A 15,772-nucleotide genomic window follows, 5' to 3' on the forward strand; every position below is an offset into this window, starting at 1 on the left:
CGATAGGCTTCACTATCAAGCCCATTCCTTTGGTCCAGCAGAATCAAATAAAAGGAAAAATGATTTGATTCTACTGAGATTTGAACCCAGACAATGTACATGTCATTATGGCTATTGCAAATAAATTCACCATATTTAATATGTGTAATTAATTGCCAGAAGCATTTATTCACATAATTGTGTGATAATTAATATGTTATTTTACTAGCATGCAATTAATATCTCAATTGATTTGTGATTTCCATTTATCCAATTTGTGAGATATTATTTCAATTTGCTCTATTCAATATTATTGTGTTACTTGTCTAAATTTTCGCACTAGAATATATGTGTAGAAAATGCAGGTACCTAATGAACTAGAAGTTCTAAATGAACCAGTAGTTCATACACATATCGAACTTGTAGTTTCGATAATGCCATTTAAGAAACTTGAAGTTTCCTTCATAAATTCACCACACATGATAAAACCAGTAGATTTTACATGTTTAATCCGATTTTTCATACCATGTTATAGAACCTGAAGTTCCTATTAGTTGCTTATGGACGATATTACCCAAAGCACTAAGATTATTTGTTCCTTTCCTGTAAGAAATACCAAATCTCAACAAACTTGACTTTGTTTCTTTGGAGGTTTCCGGAAGAAACTATCTAAAGTGGTTCAAGATGTGATAATTCATCTAACTGCAAAGAAGATGAGATCAACAATCAATGCTAACAATGTCGTCATTGAGGCTTTTAATATGAGTGCCATAATTTTCAAAGGAAACATATGGAGAAAACACTCCAAGTTGAGTATCCGATGAAGAGGATACACAGACTCTTTGGGTCGCTCTAGAAGAGCACTTTCACCATCAAATGACTATTTTCTTGCTTGAAGCAAGACATGATTGGCAGAACGAAATTAGCCCATATGACCGTCTGCCACTTGGCCAAAGCCCAAGAGGCCATGTAATCAGGCTCCACGTGGCCAAGGCCCACGTGGTAGGAACCATGATGCCATAACTCAGCAAGCCCGAGTTGAAAGGAACATTGGTCCGGCCCGCTGCCACCAGAATCGATCAGCATGATCTTTGTTATCAATGTGGAGGAATTGACTGCTGGTCCCGCACCTGTTGTGCGATAGCCTAAGCAGTAGATGAGTATTACGCCAGTCGCAGAACTCGAAATACCAACTTTATTAAAGGGTCATTTTCTATCGATTCCACACTAGAGATCATGGATTTTCAGGCAGTTACTGAACATACCGAGGATTAGAACTCGAAGACATGGGTATAATTGGCCCCTTGTGCCATATCTATTTCATCTTAATGAATGAAACATCTTCGGATTTTGGTGATTTATGTTTTCAATTATTTTGGATTATAGAAATGTGGTTATGTTCGAATATATTTAATTCAATAAACTTATTCATACATGTGATCCATTGAATTAAATAAATGAATAGGCATATTCTGTGGGGAAGTTTGTTGTCCGGTTAAAAGTGCTATTACGCACACCATACTCCGAGATCGGAGATATGTTTCAAACTTATTACCCATGCATACCTCTGTGACAACCATATCAGGCCAATCCAACCTGATAGAGGGCTATGGCAAAGCCCACTTTATGTTGTCCAATGGTACTGAATTTACCATTAATGAGGCCTTATATTCTCCACGTTCCAGAAGAACGTTATTGAGTATTAAGGATATTCGAACCAACATTTATCACGTTGAAACCCCTAAGAAAAATGAGTGTAATATCTTTGCATAACCTCTGAATGTGCGGCCAGAAGCGTATATTGGAGAAATTGAAATTTGTTAGCCAGAAGCTAACCAATTCGAGCAACTACTTGCTATGACATGACCATTTGGGACACCCAGGTCAAAGTATGATGCACCGTATCCTCAACTTATCACACGGGCATCCCCTTCTGAATAAGGGTCCTGTGTTTAGTAACACATTACGCCAAACTTGCTCGTTAGGAATGTTAAACTCTAGACCATCATGTGCAAAGACTAGTATATACACACACCATTTTTCTGCACAGAATGCAAGGAAAATTTGTGGACCTTTCCAACCACCATGCGGACAATTTAAATATTTCATGGTTGTGGTTGATGTATCGACAAAGTGATCACATGTTACACTATTGTCCACAAGAAAATGCTGCTTTTGCTAAACTCTCGCCCAGATCATGAAATTGTGGATCACCACTTGGATTATCCCATAAAGTCCATAAGACCTGATAATGCCGGAGAGTTTACAGATTGTCACTTTGATGAGACAGTCTTCCCGCCGTTAGGGGGAGATAAGAACGTTACCGTTCCTGATGAACGACGTGAATTGACGTGGAATGTCCCCACTATGTCTCATCTTGATCCCCGAACCGCACAATGCGATAGTGAAGTGCGGAGAATTCTAGATCTACAAAGTGTAGCCCAAAATATGCCAGACGCTTTCTCTGATCTAGCTAAAGTGACGAGATCACATATACCTGCTGCAAATGTGCCTGCAAGAATAGATGTCCCTGTAGGACGCATTGTCCCGGATGGACGAGGTACGACCATGGCGGCTAACCAGTCACATGTCCCTGCCCAGAAGCGAGGTAGACCACTAGGTTCGAAGGATTCCTATCCCCGGAAGAGGGTAAAACCAGCACAAACGAATCCACTAGACATCGCGATCTCAACTGATCCATCTCACGAGATAATTCCAGATTATGGGTCCGTCCTAGAAGAGACAACGTTGGGGGACGCTCCAACGTTTGAACCCACTCTCGAGAATAGAGAAATCTCGATAAATTATGCATGCTTAAGTGAGATTTGGAATCGAAATGAGATTATCATCGATGATATATTTGTATTCGCGGTAGCTACCGAAATTATAACTAGCGATGACATCGAACCTCGCTCCGTTGATAATGTCAACGTAGAGACGACTGGCCAAAATGGAAAGAAGCAATCCAGGTCAAATTAGATTCCTTGACAAAGAGAAAGGTGTTTTGGACCTGTTGTTCCTACACCTCCCCATGTTAAACCTGTAGAATTTAAATGGGTATTTATAAGGAAGCGTAATGAGAAAAATGAGATTGTGATACACAAAGCTCGTCTAGTGGCGCAAGAATTTTCTCAACGCCTTGTGATTGATTACGAGGACGCGTATTCTCCCGTAATGAACGTCATAACGTTCCACTACCTTATCAATTTGGTAGTTTCCGAAAAACTGAATATGCAGCTTATGAATGTGGTCATAACTTATCTCTAGGGGGATCATAATACAGAAATATACCTGAAAGTTCCTGAAGAACTTAATATACCCGATGCAAATAGTTCTAGACCACGGAACACGCTCTCCATTAGTTTTGAGGCGTTCACTTTATGGATTGAAACAATCCAGACGGAGGTGGTATAACCGTCTAAGTGAATATTTAATCAGGATGGGATATGTGAATAATAAACTATGCCCATGCGTGTTTATTAAGGAAACAAGTTCCTAGTTTAGAATTGTGGCGGTCTATGTCAATGACATGAATTTGATCGATACTCCTGAAGAGATCAAGGAAACCGCAAAGCACCTGAAGTTGGAATTTGAGATGAAAGGCCTTGGGAGAACAAATTATTGTCTCGACCTGGAGCCCGAGCACAGTGCAGATGAAATTTTGGTCCATCAACCAAATTACATCCAGAAGATGTTAAGATGCTTTAATGAGGATAAAAGCAAGCACACCCATGATCGTCTGAAGTCTAGAGAGAACCGTATCGTCCTGCAGATGATAACGAAGAGATATTGGTACCAGAAGTCTCATATCTAAGTGCAATAGGCGCATTATTGTACTTGGCTCAATGCCCTAGATAGGACATCTCATTCGATGTGAACTTGTTAGCTAGATATAGCTCTGCGCCAACACGCCGCCACTGGAATGGCATGAAAGACATTTTTCCGCTACCTTAGAGGTACAACGGATATGGGCTTATTCTATCCCTACGCATCAAGGAATGGATCAAACCCCCTTGATCCTCAGAATGATGCTCGCCTTGTTGGATATGCTGATATAGACTATCTATCAGACCCGCACAAGGCACGTTCCCAAACTGGTTATGTCTTTACCATTGGGAATACTGCAATTTCTTGGAGGTCTACGAAATAGACACTTGTTGCTACCTCTTCGAATCATGCTGAGATACTAGCTCTTCAAGAAGCAGTATGTGAATGTACATGGCTAAGAGCCGTTACAAAGCATGTTCGAAGCACATGTGGACTGCATTCCACCACTGATGAACCAACCATTATCTACGAGGATAATGCTGCTTACATAGAGCAGATGAAGACGGGTTTCATCAAAGGAGACAACACCAAACATATTGCACCGAAGTTCTTCTTCAATCAGCAACAACAGGAGCATCAGAAGATTGAAGTCAAGCAGATTCGATCTGAAGATAATCGTGCAGACCTCTTTACCAAGTCACTACCAAAGTCTACATTCCAGAAGCATGTTCAAGGTATTGGTCTACGTAAACTATCTGAATTACCTAACATGTAATTTTCAGGGGGAGTCGAAATCAGGGGGAGTATCCCGAAGCATATACACTTGACCATCGTGTACTCTTTTCGTCCTTCGTCCAGGGTTATTTTGTCCCACTGGGTTTTGTTACCTGGCAAGGTTTTAACGAGGCACATCTTTAGAATGGTCACCCCACTTATACTACATCCTGAAGATGCTTTGATTTGACATATATGCATTTGCTCATCTTTTCCCTTCGACCACGGGTTTCTCCCACTGGGTTTACCGGGCAAGGTTTTGGTGTAGCAAATCTAAATGCATCCCTCTCGCAGACATACTACCTACTTATGATGCTAATAAGAAGACTCCACTTATCTCCGAAGCTGTGATATTACTACTCCACACTCATACGCGTTGTGCTCTTTTTCTCCTTCGACCAAGGTTGTTTTTTTCCCACAGGGTTTTTATTACTTGGCAAGGTTTTTGATGAGACAACTTAGAAGCGCACAACCCATGCAACACTATTGACATGAAATATCCAAGGGGGAGTGTTGTAAATCATTATGGCTATATCATGTAAATAGATATAGGGTAAATCATTATGTTGTTATAGGCTTACCCTTTCCATGTTTTATGGATGACTTTAGGAATCCTTGTTTTATGGAGGACTTTAGGGGTCCTTGTTTTATGGAGGACTTTAGGCTACATGTTCCCTATCTTCCACTATATGTAGTCCATTTCTCATCCATGTTATGAGGAGAAAAACAGAAAATACTACACTCCTTCTCTGCATCTAAACTCTCTCTCTCTCTCAAGTTCTTTGAAGCAAAGCTCTCTCCATTTTCTGCATGAAACACTTTCTATGTTCGTTTTACAACAGGGATAACTTTTTTTTTTAAGACCTTATTATAAGAACTTTTGAAGTTAAGACCCCTCTATCAACAAAGTGCCTAGTTATATTAACTTCAAGTATTTGAACAGGGGATTTGCTGCTTATGATGCTTCAATATACGTTCAATCTCAAATTTCAGATGAATTGAAGACTTGGACTGTAACTAGACAATAATTTGAAGTTAACTGAAGATGTAAGAATCTCATTATACTATTATAGCATACTCATCCACGAGGACCAAACATGCCCTCCTGTACATATCTAAAGCACACTGAATCTTCGAGGTCATAAGAACTTGAAGAGGAAGCTTCCATTTGGACTCACTCCTCCAACTTTTCCAAATAACAAAAAGGGATAATATATAGAGTACAGACAAATGAAGACGACTCGTTCAAATATCTTGTTGAGTATGAATTCGTTAAGATTTGTTATATATGTGTTTATAGTTGTTATCCTATAGCTTTAGCACGAAAATTCTTCTAGGCCTTCACATATTTGCCAGTTGCAAGAATCTTCTTTTGGTAATATATATGTACGGAGCAAGAGTCCTATTATTCTAGTCTGAATGAATTGGAGTACGCATTTGACCATGGAATAATATTTGGTAAAGGATGCATCGATAGCATTGTGCCATGGATTGGATTTATAAATCAATCAATTAGTTTAAGCAAAGTCATGCTGCATGCTTGATCAAATTATTATTATTCAATTATTCGAAGATTAGTTTGACCATATAAACAAACAAATTAAACTCGAACTCATTTATTACTGATATGATATACCCGGCCTCTGATTCTCATTCCTGGAAGGTCTTGGAGAGACCAACTGACTTAAGCCTTCCATTCTGACTTGGCTCCAAGTCTACTTTTTTATATAAACCCTTCTTACTTTCTCTCTTCACACACCTGTCTAAAAGTCTCCAACATCCCTAATTTCTTTTAAGCTTGAGGAAACAGGGCGCAGACACACTACTATGGAGATTGTTCCCACTACATGCTACGAAAACTTGAAGAGGTACTGGAGAAGGAGAATGTACCAAAGACTGTATGGAGACTGCAGCAAGAGGAAGATGAGGGTTGCAAGGCTCGGTGGTGGAGCTAATGGGAGTACTAGTCCTACTCGGTTTTTCAAGATCAGAAAGCTTCGATTGATCAAGTTTGTTTCGCCGATAAAGCTCTTCGCCAAGTTTCATGGGGCTTATGTTGACATGATGGTTCGCATGGCAGGCAATGTTGGTGGAGCCAGAAGGGTTGCAGGAGGATCAAAGAAGGTAGCAAAAGCAGAAGATCAGATTGTTTCAGTGGCGGCTTCTTGCTGTGAGGAAGCCGTTAACGCTAGATTGGTTTTGGAGATTTATAAGAGGTTGGCAGCTTCTAGCCAATTAGCTGCCTACTGATGAACCAATTAAGCTAGCAAGCACGCTAAATCAATTAATCAAAGTAGTACAAATTGTATGATAGTCTATGTGAATGGTACGGTCAAGTGGTACGAATTATTTCCTCAAATTTGGTCATTCTATTACTCAAACTTGATTAATTGATTCATTTTATTCATTAATTAGTCGTTTTTTTGTTATGTGATATGTATGTGTACGAAAATACTTATTGTCACGCTCGTTACGTAACAAGTATATCGATATATGCATGCGCTTTTCTTGCTCGTTATATGTATCAAAACATGATTTTTTTGGGTTGATTATGGATGAATTGATTTTCTTGTGAGTTTTAGTGAACTACTACTTATGTGTGACTACATAACAATATATACTACCCTAAAGTACAAGGAGTGAGCACTCTGTTGAGATGAACACATATTGGGTATGTGAAGAGACTGATGTGTTTAGATTTTGAACTCCATTTGTTGGCGAGACTCTTTAGATGTTGGAGGTAACCAAATTGGGTGAAAAGATTCATAGTTATTTGCCCTGAGAACCTTTTTGGGAGGCTCCAGGGGTATAGAGTGGAACCCCTTTCCCAGTATTAGGGGCTGCACTTGTAATGATAGAAGCAACTTTATCCATGGTCATTAGTTAAGCCTTTGGTAGGTTGCTTGTGTGCTTGGGATGTTTTGGTAATTTACAAATTATGTAATTTATTTTATTTAACATTTAGTCTCCTCGGCCAGGTGCATGTTTCCCCCTGCCTTGGCCATTTAAGCCTGTTATGCTCTTTAGGGAGGAGTTCCTAGTCGGCATAGTTTGGACTACGGAAACGAGCTGGTGGAGATGAATGCCAAGCTCAACTTGACCATCCGTGCGATGGGAAACTAACCTGTGACGGACTATAGGAAGGTGAAGATACCGGAACCTCAAGCTTTTGGAGGGGCGCGAGACGCCAAGGAGCTTGAGAATTTCTTATTTGACATGGAGCAATACTTCCGAGCAGTGAAGCCAGACTTGGAAGAGGTGAAGGTGAACATGGCGACAATGTATTTGTCGAGAGATGATAAACTGTGGTGGAGAACCAAGTACAATGACATCCAAAGGGGGGTATGCACCGTTGACACATGGGAGGATCTGAAGAAGGAGCTTAAAACTCAATTATTCCCCGAGAATGTGGAATACATTGCCAGACGACAACTGAGAGAGCTCAAGCACACCAAAAACATCAAGGACTTCGTGAACAAGTTCTCGGTGCTCATGCTCGACATCTCGGACATGTCAGAGAAGGATCAGTTGTTCTATTTCCTTGAAGGTTTAAAGCCATGGGCAAGGACATAACTCCAACGAAAGAGGGTCCAAGACTTGGCCTCCGCTCAGGCTGCTGCTGAAAGGTTGACAGACTACACATTCGAAGAGAACTCTACTAGGAGGACTCAGACCTTTTCGAATGCGAATGCCAACATAACTACAAGGCCAGAACGGAGTAGAAGTGGGGGAGCGGAGTCCAAATTTTCCAACTCAGGAGGAGGAGACAAGAGAACAACTAATGCGAGGGACACAACAACTTCCACGCCTGCTGCCTCGACAGGGGTCTTCACCCCTCGACATTTAAATCCCTCAGGCTATACTCCGAAATCATTATCTTGTTTCTTATACAGAGGACCTCACAGAGTGAACGAGTGTCCTCACAAGATGGCCCTGTCTGCCATACAGGCTCATATTCAATAGAAAGAAACGGAGGACCAACAAGAGCCAGAGGAAGAACCTGGTCACATGGGAGCTTTGAGATTCCTGGGTGCAGTGGAGAAGCTTTGAGATTCCCAGGCCAAGGGCTTGATGTTTGTGGATATATGGTAGTATTAATGGGAAGGTTTCTAAGAGTGTGATGATTGACATGAGGGCCACTCACAGTCGGAGACTGAAGCATGAAGGTTGGGGCTAAAGTTAGAGAAGGATGTTGGCCGCATGAAAGCTGTGAACTCCAAGGCCTTACCCACAACTGGACTATCTCGAGGGGTACCGCTCAAGTTGGGTCATTGGCAAGGAAAGGTCGACCTTGTAGTTGTTTAGATGGATGACTTCGATGTCATATTGACTTGTCTCCAAGACCAACTGACTTAAGCCTTCCATTCTGACTTGGCTCCAAGTCTACTTTTTTATATAAACCCTTCTTACTTTCTCTCTTCACACACCTGTCTAAAAGTCTCAAACATCCCTAATTTCTTTTAACCTTGAGGTAACAGAGCGCAGACACACTACTATGGAGATTGTTTCCACTACATGCTACGAAAACTTGAAGAGGTACTGGAGAAGGAGAAGGTACCAAAGACTGTATGGAGACTGCAGCAAGAGGAAGATGAGGGTTGCAAGGCTCGGTGGTGGAGCTAATGGGAGTACTAGTCCTACTCGGTTTTTCAAGATCAGAAAGCTTCAATTGATCAAGTTTGTTTCGCCAATAAAGCTCTTCGCCAAGTTTCATGGGGCTTATGTTGACATGATGGTTCGCATGGCAGGCAATGTACGTTGGTGGAGCCAGAAGGGTTGTAGGAGGATCAAAGAAGGTGGCAAAAGCTGAAGATCAGATTGTTTCAGTGGCGGCTTCTTGCGGTGAGGAAGCCGTTGACACTAGATTGGTTTGGAGATTTATAAGAGGTTGGCAGCTTCTCGCTAGTTAGCTGCCTACTGAGCCAATTAAGCTAGCAAGCACGCAAAATCAAAGTAGTTCAAATCGTATGATAGTCTGTGCAGTGGCGGATCCATGCACAAACTAGGACGGGCTTGAGCCCGTCCGAGATTTTGAAGCCCAAAAAAAAATTAGATGTATGCATTTTTTTTTAATTGGGGTTTGTCTAGCCCGCAGTAGCCGACCCGAACTAACTCCCTACTCCACTCATCGACATCGACTACGGGTCACCTCTCATCTCCAGTGAATCGTCTATCGTCTCTCACTCTCTCACAGAGTCATAGTCTCTGAGTCTCACTCAGTCACTCTATCCCACTTCCTCCTCCTCTCGCCGCCTGCGGCTCAGCCGACTCTCCCGACTCCACTAGTCCACTCATCGACTACGGGTCTACGGCAATCGTCTCTCACAGTCTCACTCTCTCCCACTTCCGCCTCCTCTCGCCGCCTGTGGCTCAGCCGGTTCTCCCTTCTCCACTTCTCTCAGAGACTGATGTACTGATCAAGTTCAATTTTGTAAGTTCAATTTTGTTTAATTGAATCAATCCAATTTGGGGCAATTTTTAGGGTTAAGGATTGATATGAAATTCAATTTCGTAGGTTGTTGTATTAGATATTTGGATTGAAGCTTTCGTGGATTGAAGAATGAAGGGTGCAGACTGGAAATCAGGTAGGCTGTAGTCAGGATGATTCGTCTTGTGAAGGATTCGTCTTCGGTTTCAATTTCTTGGAATTTGAGTTAGATTTGTGGGCTGATTCGGTGACTTGAAGATTTGCACCTTTTCTACTTCAAGATTCGCTGCTTTCTTGGGGTTTCTTTGTTTTAATTTCTTGTTCATGTGTGCATGCATCTATGTATGATCTTCTGCAGGATGCCAGGATGGAAGTACTTCTGGTCTTCTGGACTCCATTATTAGAGTAGCTACAATCTAATGCTTTCCAAGGTACTTTTTTCTTTTATTTTCATTGTGCATATAAAATTGTGGCTTATATTGTGGCTTTTGTTTTTGTTAAATTAGTTATTATGAAAAGTAGTTAATTCAAAATTAATTTCTTAATTTATAGGTGTTAGAGACTTAGAGTAAAATGTCAAATCATGAGCCAAAACCGAAGCGATCAAAATTCATTGACACATGGTTTAAAAGAACAAATGTTGAGTCTTCAAGTTCAAATGTGGTTTCTGACTAGGTGATTGTTGATTTTGTTTTTTAGTTTTGTATAGATATGCATTTGAGGGGTAAGGCTCACTACGTCCCCCTGACTAGCCTTATTTTAAAATTAATAAAATTCTCTCGCACCGTCGAGATTCTCCATAATATATATATAATTTTTTATTTATTTAAGAAATCCAGCCCGTCCAATGTTCCAATCCTGGATCCGCCACTGAGTCTGTGTGAATGGTACGGTCAAGTGGTAGGAAATATTTCCTCAAATTTGGTCATTCTGTTGCTTAAACTTGATTAATTGATTCATTTTATTCATTAATTAGTCGTTTTTAGTCGATCAGATAGCATACTCATTTTTATTCAAACAATTAACTGGGATTGTTATGTGATATGTATATGTGTACAAAAGTACTTATTCTCACGCTCGTTATGTAACAACTATATCGGTATATGCGTGTGCTTTTCTTGCTAGTTATATGTACCAAAACACGATTTTTTTGGGTTGATTATGGATAAATTTATTTTCTTATGAGTTTTGGTGAACTACTACTTATGTGTGACTACATAACAATATATACCACACTAAAGTTACAAGGAGTGAGCACTCTGTTGCGATGAACACATATTGAGTGTGTGAAGAGGCTGATGATCTCTTCTTGAGTTTAGATTTTGAACTCCATTTGTTGGCGAGACTCTTAAGATGTTGGAGGTAACTAAATTGGGTCAAAAGATTCATAGTTATTTGCCCTGAGAACCTTTTTGGAGGCTCCAGGTGTATGGGGTGGAACCCCTGGCCTTCCTTAGCTACTACCGTTATTAGTTGTTATAATGCTCTGTAAAAACTTAGTTGAGAAACAGATTATTTGTTAAGAAAATGAGAGTGAGATCACCTACAGCAGATACTCGCTCATGATACGAGCACTAGTTTTAACAATGAAACAAAAGTGGTAATCTGCAACGACTGCTGAGCAGACATATTCAATGGAGAGAATATGCTACAATGCATTTTTTTGAGAGATGATCACTATAAATTTGTCGGTATTGTGATGCATGAGCATAATGTCAATTCTAAAAGGGTAGATATGTGTTATCCTACCACAAATATATTTGCCAGCTGCAAAAAACTTCTGCTGGTATACATGTACGGGACAAAGAGGTTTAGTTCAGAATTGGACCATGCATGGAAAGAACTAAACCATAGAGCTTAAGCCTAGAATAGATAGGATTATGTTTGGATTGGATTTCTTAATTAATTAAATTAAGCAGAAGCATGCTGCAAATTATTTATATGTTATTCAATTATTGGAAGATTAATTAGTAGCCTTTGACTGCTCAGATAGACAGTATTGTATTGAAAAGTGAGAGTTATGGCATACTATTAGCCTTCGATTCTCATTTCCGAAAGTAACCTCCAAGGCCTACTGACTAGGCCTTCCATTTCGACTTGGCTCTAATTCTTCTACTTCTCGATATAAACCCTTACTGTTGAGTTTGGATTTTAAACTTCATTTGTTGCTCTCGAGATGTTGGAAGTTACCCAAATGGGTGAAAATATTGTAGTATCAATGTTGAAAAACATGCATATGTTATTTAGTCTGTTTACACATATGCTAGTAAGCAGGCCCGGCCCGGGGCAAAAAATAAAATTGGACAAAAAACCAATACCCCCGAAAAATAAACATTACATCACTTTATATCAATCAAATCTCATCTAAAATGATTTCTTCTATATATTGTAAACAATTGCCCATCAATGCAAAATATGATTTAATCGCACTCTTGCATTCCTTTTTGTCTAGCACTAGCTGCTTCAACTTTTATATATTGTAAACAATTGCCCATCAATGCATACTTTGCGGCCCAAAGATCGCACTCTTGCTGTTCCTTTTCTCATATTCCTAATAGAAATACATTTTTTTTTTTTTACCCATCTACTGCTTCAATTTGGGCCCTAGGCCGTCACCCTTCAAAACTTGGGCCCTGGCTATCGCCCTGCCTGCCCTGGGCCAAGGCCGGGCTTTTGCTAGTAAGCAATCGTTTTATTAAAGTTAACGTTTGTGCTGAATTTCTTTGTACATTTATAATGTCGGTTAATACTTAATTGAGAGGAGTGGTTATTGCAAGGATGGTGATGAGTCTGTCCTTGCGATTGACATTCAAATTCCATGTAGATATTGTATTGGTCTACGTGCTTAATTAGAATGTATTTATACTACATATGGATCAAGATGACAAGATGTACACTAGAAGGTCCTAGAGTTTGTAACTCATTTTCCATGGCTTAAACACTTGTAATCAATAGGTACCCTCCTTTATTAGATACTTAGTCCCACTTGTTTGGCTCCAAAACCAGCTTGGCTGCAAATAGTCTCTTTTGTTGCTGTGATTGTGGGCGTGCCAGCACCATGGGGTGCAGTCGTCGAGGGAATCCCTTGACCTGACTTCTGAATCAAGCGCTGTGGACGAGGAGAGCACCAACCTCGTCACAAGGCTCTTTTCTATGCCTTCCGGAAAAGGATTTTTTGCCTTACGGATAAGGGCTTTGGTTGTGATCTCTTTGCGTCACTGAATCGATACTCAACGTTGTAGGTTGAGCAGAGCAATTACTGGGAAGTCTGGACTCTGGAGAAAGCACGGGTTTGCTAAAGCGTATCTTTAGCTTCGCTGGGTTGCGAGGACGTTACCCTTGCTTCGCTGGTTTGCAACTAGGTTGCAGGTAGGTTTGCTCCGGGGAGGCTTTGATAATCTGTATGATTGATTGAAGAGTTGTCTTTGATTCGTCCTTGAAACCTGGTATTTATACCTTAGGGTTTCGACCTGTTCCTTGCCATAGAAGGATTATTGATTGAAGTTTCCTATTCAATCTCTGCTACTTGACTCCAATAAGGGCTCGTTTTCTTTATGGATCTCAGAATGGGTGAAGCTGTAACCCAAACCCAAGTAGGCTTATTTTTGGACCGCAGGTATCGACCCGCCATGCTAAATCCCCTAAAGGGATCTTGCCAAAAATACTTTTAGGCTCAAACATTGCCCCCCAGGCCCTGAAATCAGGCCCGCGAAAATGTAACTGATTGAAGGGGACTTAAACGACACGCCTGATAACCGAAACGAGGCCATTAAATGAAGGTTGCGTCTATTCGCTTCCTAAACGTCTTTTCGTCGCATCGTTTCCCTCACAAATCTCTTATTTAAACCCTGCAGCCACTTCATACCTATCACATCAGAAACTCTTCCAGTCTCTCTTAAACCCAGAAACCTTCTTGTTCCATACATCCTCTTCGCAGAAACCCAGAAATGGCTCCACCCAAGAAAATGATCATCGATCAGGAAGACGAAATCAACAAGAAGGCCGCTCACACTTGGGGAACTAGCATCGGTGCCCGCTGTTTCATTCACACCAACGTCCAGAGACCTCTGCTTCTCAGACTCCCAAACCACCATGCCGGACTGGGTCCTTCACCGCAAGACTCCATTCCAGACGACGCTCTTGCCCTTTATGGGGTCTACCCATCCGTTGACCCATTCCGGTCCTCCGAAGGATCCCTGGAGATTTCAATAGTTGGGGCGCACACCCACACAGAGCCAAAATAGGGCACTGGCCCACTATTAGCGCGGCGTAGCTCTCTTGGTATCGCGAGATTTGCCTCGCTGGAACGCGGCAGGTATTACCCACACCATTGATTTATGTTTTCGCCTTCCTCGTGGTGGCAATCGTTCACCGCTAGCCACCTTTCTTTGTTTCTGGAATACCGCAATCAATACCTTCGATTTTCGATTCGGCCAATGAGCATCACTTTACTAGATATTCTCACCATTACTGGACTACCCATCGACGGCGAGCCCTACGTGCATGGCCAATTCGACTCCGTCACATTACTTCGACAATGGCTCAAACCGGTCGCGGCTCCTATAGCGGTTCCTATCCACGCTGGCTGGCCATTACTGCAGAGAACACAATGCGACTAGCAGGATTGCTTTCCTGGAGTATTGGCTCTGTAAATTCATCTTCTGCACCTCCGCCAACAAGCCCACTGGTCATTGGACTTTCCTGGCCACGACCCTCTACAACGGCCGCCGCGTAGGGCATAGACAACCGGTATTAGGCGCTCTCTACCGCACTCTATACCAAGCCACCATGCACCCTTTCGAGACCAGCATTTCTGGCCCCTTCTGGATCCTCGACCTCTGGATTCAAATTTATTTCCCATATTTCCGCCGCGACGACATTCCACCGCTTCCGCCGGATGATGAGCTTCTCGGTCAATGGCTCAGCCGCGAGGCAAGGTACATATCCCCACCTTAATCCGAGCGTTTCACATATTTGTACCTCCTGCACGAAATGCCATACCTGGACTTGGTGCTCAATAGAAGATTCCCACCCCTGCTTGAACACGGGTTCCTTCCTGGGAATCCTAACTAAAGTGATCGCGCGCGCTTGGCCTTTCACCGCGCGATCTCCTGCTCAGACATCAGACTCGCCGCTGATGAACTCAATTACGAGCTTTATGCCCCCAATCACTTTGCTTGCCAACTCGGGCTGATCCAGTTAGTGCCATTCCCCCTCTTTGACGCTTGGAACTACAACACCTCCTAGCGCATAATTGGTCCCCCAACTGGGCCTCCGCCAGCCCAAAGCATGCTTGCACTGGTCGATCTCCCTAACTGGGCCAATGAAATCGCTCTCGTCGATGGGACCGCTGAGGATTACGAATACTAGTGGTCAGAGGTCTCTGTTAACTGCTGGAGACAAAGGGATGACGAGCTCTTCGCGACCCTCTTTCAGGACTTGAGGTACCCCTATGAGGCCGATACAGAGTTGTTCGCCCACTTCCCTGAAGATGAAGCACGATCTCCGCTACCCGAGCCAGCTCCGCGACCCGCGCGAGCCCCGCGCCCTGCTTAAGCCAGAATTGTAATCCGTGAGCCTTCTCAAGAGTTAATTCCTTAGCAGGTTCTCCATTTTCTTCTTCTGTTTCACTCCCTCATCTCCTTAACTCAAACTTCATTGCAGCAGGGAAGTGTACCGCCTTCCGGCACTAATGCTCCCCCAGCCACTGGTCAAGCCGCGAAACAAAAAGCTATAGCGACAGAGCCTTAAGTTGAAGACTCTTCTTCTGATGATGATGACCCACAAACGGTAAGGAACCTCTCCCAGAACCCAATGTCTCGA

Source organism: Rosa rugosa, chromosome 5 (assembly GCF_958449725.1).
Source record: "Rosa rugosa chromosome 5, drRosRugo1.1, whole genome shotgun sequence".
Taxonomy (NCBI): Eukaryota; Viridiplantae; Streptophyta; class Magnoliopsida; order Rosales; family Rosaceae; genus Rosa; species Rosa rugosa.